The sequence below is a fragment of the Schistocerca serialis genome, chromosome 4, assembly GCF_023864345.2.
Source record: "Schistocerca serialis cubense isolate TAMUIC-IGC-003099 chromosome 4, iqSchSeri2.2, whole genome shotgun sequence".
NCBI classification, from domain to species: domain Eukaryota; kingdom Metazoa; phylum Arthropoda; class Insecta; order Orthoptera; family Acrididae; genus Schistocerca; species Schistocerca serialis.
The window spans coordinates 193,518,530-193,528,290 of NC_064641.1; the positions used below are offsets into that span (position 1 = coordinate 193,518,530).

The 9,761-nt window shown below is 46.2% G+C and overlaps 1 non-coding gene across 1 annotated transcript; it reads left to right on the forward strand.

The window, feature by feature from the left end:
* The first annotated feature begins 7,814 nt into the window (after positions 1-7,814).
* Trnat-ugu (transfer RNA threonine (anticodon UGU)) lies at positions 7,815-7,890 on the forward strand. Its single transcript has one exon. It is a non-coding gene; the product is annotated as a tRNA-Thr (tRNA).
* Positions 7,891-9,761: the final 1,871 nt, after the last annotated feature.

Here is a 9,761-nt window from a genome sequence, read left to right on the forward strand (position 1 = left end):
GGCGTATGAAGGCAGTTATTACGGCCAGAGGTGGTTGTTCTGGGTACTGATTTCTCAGGATCTATGCACACATATTGAGTGAAAATGTGATCACATGTCAGTTCTAGTATAATATATTTGTCCAATGAATACCCGTTTATCATCTGCATTTCTTCTTGGTGTAGCAATTTTAATGGCCAGTAGTGTATGTTATGTGTTCGCCATGGACGGTAATACATGCTCAGCAACGTGGTCCCATGCTGACCAAAGATTAGTAAGTCAGGGGTTCTTGTGACAGGGCGTTCCATTCCTTCACCAGCAAGGTTCACAGCTGCCAGATGGCCGTTGGTGGATGTGGGCGTGCTGCGGTACTGCTCCCCAACCAATCCCACACCTGTTCGTGGGATTTGTCTGAAAAATCGGCAGTTCAGTCCATCCTCAGAAGAGCTTCTCCACTTGCGCTGCTAGATGCGGCCATGCTTTGTCATCCATAAAAATGAAGTCAGGGCCGTATGAAGCCTGTAAAGGTCCACATGGGGAAGGAGTACAATGTCACTATAACGTTGATAGGTTGACTATATTCAAAGATTTGGCGGTCAATACGCCCATAAAACTTCATGTCCCCCCACACTACAACATCTCGACCGAAACTTCCTGGCAGATTAAAACTGTGTGCCGGACCGAGACTCGAACTCGGGACCTTTGCCTTTCGATGGCAAGTGCTCTACCAACTGAGCTACCCAAGCACGACTCACACCCCGTCCTCACAGCATTACTTCCACCAGTACCTCGTCTCTTACCTTCCAAATTCACAGAAGCTCTCCTGCGAACCTTGCAGAACTAGCACACCTGGAAGAAAGGATACTGCGGAGACATGGCTTAGCCACAGCCTAGGGGATGTTTCCAGAATGAGATTTTCACTCTGCAGCGGAGTGTGCGCTGATATGAAACTTCCTGGCAGATTAAAATACACAATAGGCAGCTAAGAAGTAAGCAATATATCCCATACATTGGAGGATTACTTAGGTAACACAGAGTCGTGATTTGATAAAAAATGTACCAAATACAAATAATCTTAACGGCAGTAAAACTTATATAATTTCGTGTACCTCTTTCCCACAATTTTTCTTCCCTCCTTCTTTTATTTTCTGGAAAATTTACTCAGAAAGCTAAGCAATGTATAAAAATAACATTTTATCCTTTTCTTGAGGGATGTTGACTCAGTATTTACAGGGTATCAGATGGAAAGTTGCAGTGCAGAAAATGTATACATATATCGTCGCTATGATCCTAACATCAGCTGACAGTGTATGTAGTATTATGTCACGAAACGATGTGTATACATTCAGGTGACAAAAGTCGTGGGATAGCTCCTAATATCGTATTGGACCTCCTTTCTCCCGGCATAGTGCAGCAAGTCAACCTGGCGTGCACTCAATAAGTCGTTGGAAGTCCCCTGCAGAACTATTAAGCCATGCTGCCCCTATAGCCATCCACAAGAGAGTTGCCACAGCAGGATTTAGTGCAGGACCTGACCTCTTGATTATGTCCCATAAATCTTCAATGCACTCATGTCGGGCGATCTGGTTGGCCAAATAAATTCGCTCGAATTGTCCAGAATGTTCTTCAAACCAGTAGCGAACAATAGTGACCGGGTGATATGGACCATTGTCATACATTAAAATTCCATCGTTTTTTGGAAACACGAAGTTCTTGAATGGTTGCAAATGGTCTCCAAGTATTCGAAAGTAACTATTTCCAGCAATTGATGGGTTCCATTGGATCAGATTGCCCACCCCATTCCATGTAAACACAGCCCACACCATTGTGGAGCCACCACCAGTTTGACTCTGCCTTGTTGACAATTTGGGTCCATGAGTTCGCTGGGTCTGCGCCACGCTTGAACCCTACCATCAACTCTTACCAGCTGAATTCGGGACTTATCTGACCAGACCACAGTTTTCCAATCGTCTAGGGTCCAGCCGATATGTTCAGGAGCCCAGGAGAGACGGTGCAGGCGATCTCGTGATGTTATCAAAGGCACTAGCGTCCCATAGCCCACAAACGCCAAATACTGCCTCACTGTGCTAACGGACACGTCCGTCGTACGCTCTGTTGTTACGTCACGTTGCATTCCTAGTCTGTCAGCACTGCCGTCGGCCAGTGCGTTGTCCTTGGTGAGAGGTAATGCCTAAATTTGGTATTCTCGGCACACTCTTAACACTGTGGATCTCGAAATACTGAATTCCCTAACGATTTCCGAAATGCAATGTCCCATGCTTCTAGCCCCAGCTACCATTCCGCATACAGAGTGTGTTAATTCTCATGTTGCGGTCATAATCACGTCGTAAACCTTGCCACATGAGCCACCTGAGTACAAACAGTTTGACTGAATATAAAAGAATGTTATTCATTTGCTTGGTAGTAATAAATTCTTTGGCTATAATACGGTTTATAGAGCATAGCACTTTAAATAAACCATATGTTGATTATCGTTGCAAACACAAAAGACAAAAATGACAGTTCTGCCAAGGCACTTCTCTTTTATACCTTACGTACGCGATACTACCGCCGCCTGTATGTGTTCAAATCGCTCCCATGACTTTTTTTCACCTCATGAACCATGGACCTTGTCGTTGGTGGGGAGGCTTGCGTGCCTCAACGATACAGATAGCGGTACCGTAGGTGCAACCACAACGGAAGGGTATCTGTTGAGAGGTCAGACAAACGTGTGGTTCCTGAAGAGGGGCAGCAGCCTTTCCAGTAGTTGCAGGGGCAACAGTCTGGATGATTCACTGATCTGGCCTTGTAACACTAACCAAAATGGCCATGCTATTCTGGTACTGCGAACGGCTGAAAGCCAGCGGAAACTACAGCCGTAATTTTTCCCGAGGGCATGCAGCTTTACTGTATGATTAAATGATGATGGCGTCCACTTGGGTAAAATATTCCGGAGGTAAAATAGTCCACCATTCGGATCTCCGGGTGGGGACTACTCAAGAGGACGTCGTTATCAGGAGAAAGAAAACTGGCGTTCTACGGAGCGGAGCGTGGAATGTCAGATCCCTTAATCGGGCAGGTACGTTAGAAAATTTAAAAAGGGAAATGGATAGGTTAAAGTTAGATATAATGGGAATTAGTGAAGTTCGGTGGCAGGAGGAACAAGACTTTTCGTCAGGTGAATACAGGGTTATAAATACAAAATCAAATAGGATTAATGCAGGAGTAGGTTTAATAATGAATAAAAAAATAGGAGTACGGGCAAGCTACTACAAACAGCATAGTGAACGCATTATTGTGGCCAAGATAGACACGAGGCCCATGCCTACTACAGTAGTACAAGTTTATATGCCAACTAGCTCTGCAGATGACGAAGAAATTGATGAAATGTATGATGAGATAAAAGAAATTATTCAAATTTAATAGTCATGGGTGAGTGTAATTCGAGAGTAGGAAAAGGGAGAGAAGGAAACATAGTAGGAGAATGTGGATTGGGGCTAAGAAATGAAAGAGGAAGCTGCCTGGTAGAATTTTGCGCGGAGCATAACTTAATCATAGCTAACACTTGGTTCAAGAATCATGAAAGAAGGTTGTATACATCGATGAACCCTAGAGATAGTAGAAGATATCAGATAGATTATGTAATGGTAAGATAGAGATTTAGGAACCACGTTTTAAATTGTAAGACATTTCCAGGGGCAGATGTGGACTCTGACCACAAGAAATTGGTTATGAACTGTAGATTAAAACTGAAGAAACTGCAAACAGGTGGGAATTTAAGGAGATGGGATCTGGATAAACTGAAAGAACCTGAGGTTGTACAGGCGAATGGAAAAACTGATAGAAGCTGACCTCGGGGAAGATCAGTTTGGATTTCGTAGAAATTTTGGAACACGTGAGGCAATACTGACCCTACGACTTATCTTAGAAGAAAGATTAAGGAAAGGCAAACCTACGTTTCTAGCATTTGTAGACTGAGAGAAAGCTTTTGACAATGTTGATTGGAATACTCTCTTTCAAATTCTGAAGGTGGCAGGGGTAAAATACAGGGAGCGAAAGGCTATTTACAATTTTTACAGAAACCAGATGCCAGTTATAAGAGCCGAGGGGTATGAGAGGGATGCAGTGGTTGGGAAGGGAGTGAGACAGGGTTGTAGCCTATCCCCGATGTTATTCAATCTGTATATTGAGCAAGCAGTAAAGGAAACAAAAGAAAAGTTCGGAGTAGGTATTAAAATCCATGGAGAAGAAATAAAAACTTTGAGGTTCGCCGATGACATTGTAATCCTGTCAGAGACAGCAAAGGACTTGGAAGAGCAGTTGAACGAAATGGACAGTGTCTTGAAAGGTGGGTATAAGATGAACACCAACAAAAGGAAAACGAGGATAATGGAATGTAGTCGATTTAAGTCGGGTGATGCTGAGGGAATTAGATTAGGAAATGAGACACTTAAAGTAGTAAAGGAATTTTGCTATTTGGGGAGCAAAATAACTGATGACGGTCGAAGTAGAGAGGATATAAAATGTAGACTGGCAATGGCAAGGAAAGCGTTTCTGAAGAAGAAAAATTTGTTAACATCGAGTATAGATTTAAATGTCAGGAAGCCGTTTCTGAAACTATTTGTATGGAGTGTAGCCATGTATGGAAGTGAAACATGGACGATAAATAGTTTAGAGAAGATGAGAATAGAAGCTTTCGAAATGTGGTGCTACAGAAGAATGCTGAAGATTAGATGGTAGATCACATAACTAATGAGGAGGTATTGAATAGAATTGGGGAGAAGAGGAGCTTGTGGCACAACTTGACTATAAGAAGGGATCGGTTGGTAGGACATGTTCTGAGACATCGAGGGATCACAATTTAGTATTGGATGGCAGCGTGGAGGGTAAAAATCGAAGACGGAGACCAAGAGATGAATACACTAAGCAGATTCAGAAGGATGTAGGTTGCAGTAGGTATTGGGAGATGAAGAAGCTTGCACAGGATAGAGTAGCATGGAAAGCTGCATCAAACCAGTCTCAGGACTGAAGACCACAACAACAACAACGTGTAGCGTGTGTGGTTTATGCAGCCTGGGAGTGAGAAATGAGTTACCAATGTAGCTCTAGCCTTTTATGGTATTAAATAACTTCTTTGTACAGTACTATTGCACACTACGTACATACCAACTGACGTCAGTTTTGAAGAGACTGACCTTATATTCGGGAGGATGGAGGCTCCTATCTTCATCTGGTCATCCTGATTTAGGTTTTCTATAGAATTTTATTAGACTAAAATAGTACCTTTAAACACAGGAATACATGTTACGCCTAGTTTATTAGTGTTACAGATTCAGCGCGTCCTTAAACTGCTTCTGATAGGATACAGAGTGATCGTAACCTCTTGAGATACACCTGCACCAAAAAAATGAACAGACACTTGTACGAAAATTGTCAACCACTGGTGTTCGTGGCGCTGGCTACACCGTGGAAGAGCAGGCGAGACAGCAGAGAGACCGATGCGTCGTTCGGAGGCAATTTGTTTGTGAACCGGCCGGTCACTTATCAGCTGCAAGGACAAAGGGCTATTGTCGGCGCGCTCGTCAACACCGTGTCGACACCAAACGGTTCTGATTGACACCGAAACAAGAAGCTGCATTGTGTCGTCTCGAATGACAAAAAGGGAAAAACTGCAGAACCACGTAACTGCTCAGGCTCAGAAGTGAAGTTTTTCCCTTCGTGCAACCTAGCAAACTCTGTTCGTGAAAAATTTTCTAAGTTAAACTTTCTGTTGAGCCTAAATTTTCTCCTGATTGTGAATTTAGTTTACAAGTCTGGATTTACTCGGTGAACCATGATAGAATTATCACCTTCAATTGGATATGCTCGTCGTGAAAGACAAGAAAGTGAAGGTACATTGACGGAAAGAAATCGTAACACCAAGAACGCGCTATGCAACTTCAACGAAAGTTGGTAGGCATGTTTCTACATCTGAAAGATGATGTGTCTTCCAATTTCGCACCAGTCACATAAGACTGGCGTTAATAGCGCCACTATGAGGATGAAAATCCGGTTTGCTTTAAATACACGCTGTAACGGTTTTGAGCGTTAGTTACAATTGGTATTGGACATGGAGAGCTGATGCTAGTCAAAACTGCCTTTAAGGTGACAAAGACACCATTATAAACACCTCACTGAGTGTGAACGACGTCGTGTCAGACAGCTACGAGAAGCTGGATGTTTCTTCTGCCATTCTGCAGTAAGATTTGGCAGGAATATAAGCAATATATATGATTGAAACTTCCAGGCAGATTAAAAGTGTGTGCCGGACCGAGACTCGAACTCGGGACCTTCGCCTTGGGCGGGCAAGTGCTCTACCAATTGAGCTACCCTAGCACGACTCACCAGCCGTCCTCACAGCTTCAATTCTGCCAGTATCTCGTCTCCTACCTTCCAAACTTTACAGAAGCTCTTCTGCGAACCTGCAGAACTAGCACTCCTGAAAGAAAGGATATTGCGGAAACATGGCTTAGCCACAGCCTGGGGGATGTTTCCAGAATGAGCTTTTCACTCTGCAGCGGAGTGTGCGCTGATATGAAACTTCCTGGCAGATTACAACTGTGTACACTTGCCCGCGAAAAGCGAAGATCCCGAGTTCGAGTCTCGGTCCGGCACACAGATTTAATCTGCCAGGAAGTTTCATATCAGCACACACTCCGCTGCAGTGTGAAAATCTCATTCTGAAATGTATATGATTGCTGGCATCAGTAGTCACGAGAATGTATGGTCGCGAGAAGACCGACCTCGATGCGGCCACATGGCATTACCGAGAGGGAAGACCGTCGTATTCGCCGCATGGCTCTGGCGCATCGTACTGCATCTGCAGCAGCTATTTGAGCAGCAGTTGACACCAGTGACGCAACGAACTGTTACAAATCGATTACTCCAAGGGCAGCTGCAAGCTAGACGTCCTGTAGCGTGCATTCCACTGACACCTAACCACCACCATTTGCAACTCCAGTGGCGTCAAACGAGCGCTCATTAGAGGGTAAGGTGTAGGTCTGTTGTTTTTCTCCGATCGAAGCTGGTTCTGCCCCGGTGCCAGTGATGGCCGTGCGTTGGTTAGGAGACTAGTCGAAGGCCTGCAATCAACCGTCTGGGTGCTAGACACACTGGACCTACACCTGGAGTTATGGTCTGGGGTGCAGTTTCGTATGACAACAGGAGCACTTCCGCGATCGTCCCACGCACCCTGGCTGCAAATTTGTACGTCAGTCTGTTGATTCGAGCTGACCGTAGTGGCCTAGCGGTTCTAGGCGCTTCAGTCTGGAATCGCGCGACCGCTACGGTCGCAGGTTCGAATCCTGCCTCGGGCATGGATGTGTGTAATGTCCTTAGGTTAGCTAGCTTTAAGTAGTTCTAAGTTCTAGGGGACTGATGACCTCAGATGTTAAGTCACATAGTGCTCAGAGCCATTTGAACCATTTTTTTTTTTGTTGATTCGACCTGTCGTGCGGCCATTCATGAACAACATTCCGTGGGGTGTTTTCCAACAGGATAACGCTAGCACACATACCGCTGTTGTAGTCAACATGTTTCACAGAGTGTTGACACGTTGCCTTGGCCTGATCGATAACCAGATCTCTCTCTCCAATCGAGCACATATGGGACATTGTCGGACGACAATTCTAGCTTCATCCACAAACAGAATTAACAGTATATGACGGTAGTATCTGTTCCAGAAAGAACAGTTACCGTGGATGACCATGCAGCTTTGCTAGAAATGAAATGATAATTAAATGGACACCCTAGCTGCAAACAGGTGTTGATGTACTTCATTGAAGACTATGCTCTGTGCCCGCGGTGGCTCAGTTGGATAGAGCGTCTGCCATGTAAGCAGGAGATCCCGGGTTCGAGTCCCGGTTCGGGGCACACATTTTCAACATGTTCCCAATGAAGAACATCAACGCCTGTTTGCAGCTAGGGTGTCCATTTAATTATCATTTCAGAATTAACAGTCCCTGTATTGACCGACCAAGTGCAACAGATATGCAACCACATCCAACAGACTGACATCCGGCACCACGTTTGCATGCTCACATTCAGTATCCTGGTGGCTACACTTGTTATTAATGTACCAGCATTTCACATCTGCAATGGCTTATCTTTCGCTTACTTTAACCTGTCATCAGGCAGTGTTAATCACTTAAGTATGTTACCTAGACAAATACACTCCTGGAAATGGAAAAAAGAACACATTGACACCGGTGTGTCAGACCCACCATACTTGCTCCGGACACTGCGAGAGGGCTGTACAAGAAATGATCACACGCATGGCACAGCGGACACACCAGGAACCGCGGTGTTGGCCGTCGAATGGCGCTAGCTGCGCAGCATTTGTGCACCTCCGCCGTCAGTGTCAGCCAGTTTGCCGTGGCATACGGAGCTCCATCGCAGTCTTTAACACTGGTAGCATGCCGCGACAGCGTGGACGTGAACCGTATGTGCAGTTGACGGACTTTGAGCGAGGGCGTATAGTGGGCATGCGGGAGGCCGGTTGGACGTACCGCCGAATTGCTCAACACGTGGGGCGTGAGGTCTCCACAGTACATCGATGTTGTCGCCAGTGGTCGGCGGAAGGTGCACGTGCCCGTCGACCTGGGACCGGACCGCAGCGACGCACGGATGCACGCCAAGACCGTAGGATCCTACGCAGTGCCGTAGGGGACCGCACCGCCACTTCCCAGCAAATTAGGGACACTGTTGCTCCTGGGGTATCGGCGAGGACCATTCGCAACCGTCTCCATGAAGCTGGGCTACGGTCCCGCACACCGTTAGGGCGTCTTCCGCTCACGCCCCAACATCGTGCAGCCCGCCTCCAGTGGTGTCGCGACAGGCGTGAATGGAGGGACGAATGGAGACGTGTCGTCTTCAGCGATGAGAGTCGCTTCTGCCTTGGTGCCAATGATGGTCGTATGCGTGTTTGGCGCCGTGCAGGTGAGCGCCACAATCAGGACTGCATACGACCGAGGCACACAGGGCCAACACCCGGCATCATGGTGTGGGGAGCGATCTCCTACACTGGCCGTACACCACGGGTGATCGTCGAGGGGACACTGAATAGTGCACGGTACATCCAAACCGTCATCGAACCCATCGTTCTACCATTCCTAGACCGGCAAGGGAACTTGCTGTTCCAACAGGACAATGCACGTCCGCATGTATCCCGTGCCACGCAACGTGCTCTAGAAGATGTAAGTCAACTACCCTGGCCAGCAAGATCTCCGGATCTGTCCCCCATTGAGCATGTTTGGGACTGGATGAAGCGTCGTCTCACGCGGTCTGCACGTCCAGCACGAACGCTGGTCCAACTGAGGCGCCAGGTGGAAATGGCATGGCAAGCCGTTCCACAGGACTACATCCAGCATCTCTACGATCGTCTCCATGGGAGAATAGCAGCCTGCATTGCTGCGAAAGGTGGATATACACTGTACTAGTGCCTGTGTCTATGTGCCTGTGGTTCTGTCAGTGTGATCATGTGATGTATCTGACCCCAGGAACGTGTCAATAAAGTTTCCCCTTCCTGGGACAATGAATTCACGGTGTTCTTATTTATTATTCTGTCAGTGTATTTGAAAAGCAGTGCCTCAGAAGGCTTCTGTGTCGACGAGGGGCGTCGAATAAATAAGTTTCTCTATTTTATATATAAAAAAACATTACGCACATTGTATCATGTTGAAATAATTTTATTGACATTGTACAACTTGCCCCAAGTGATTTTCTCTTGTTCCCCCAACTCATAG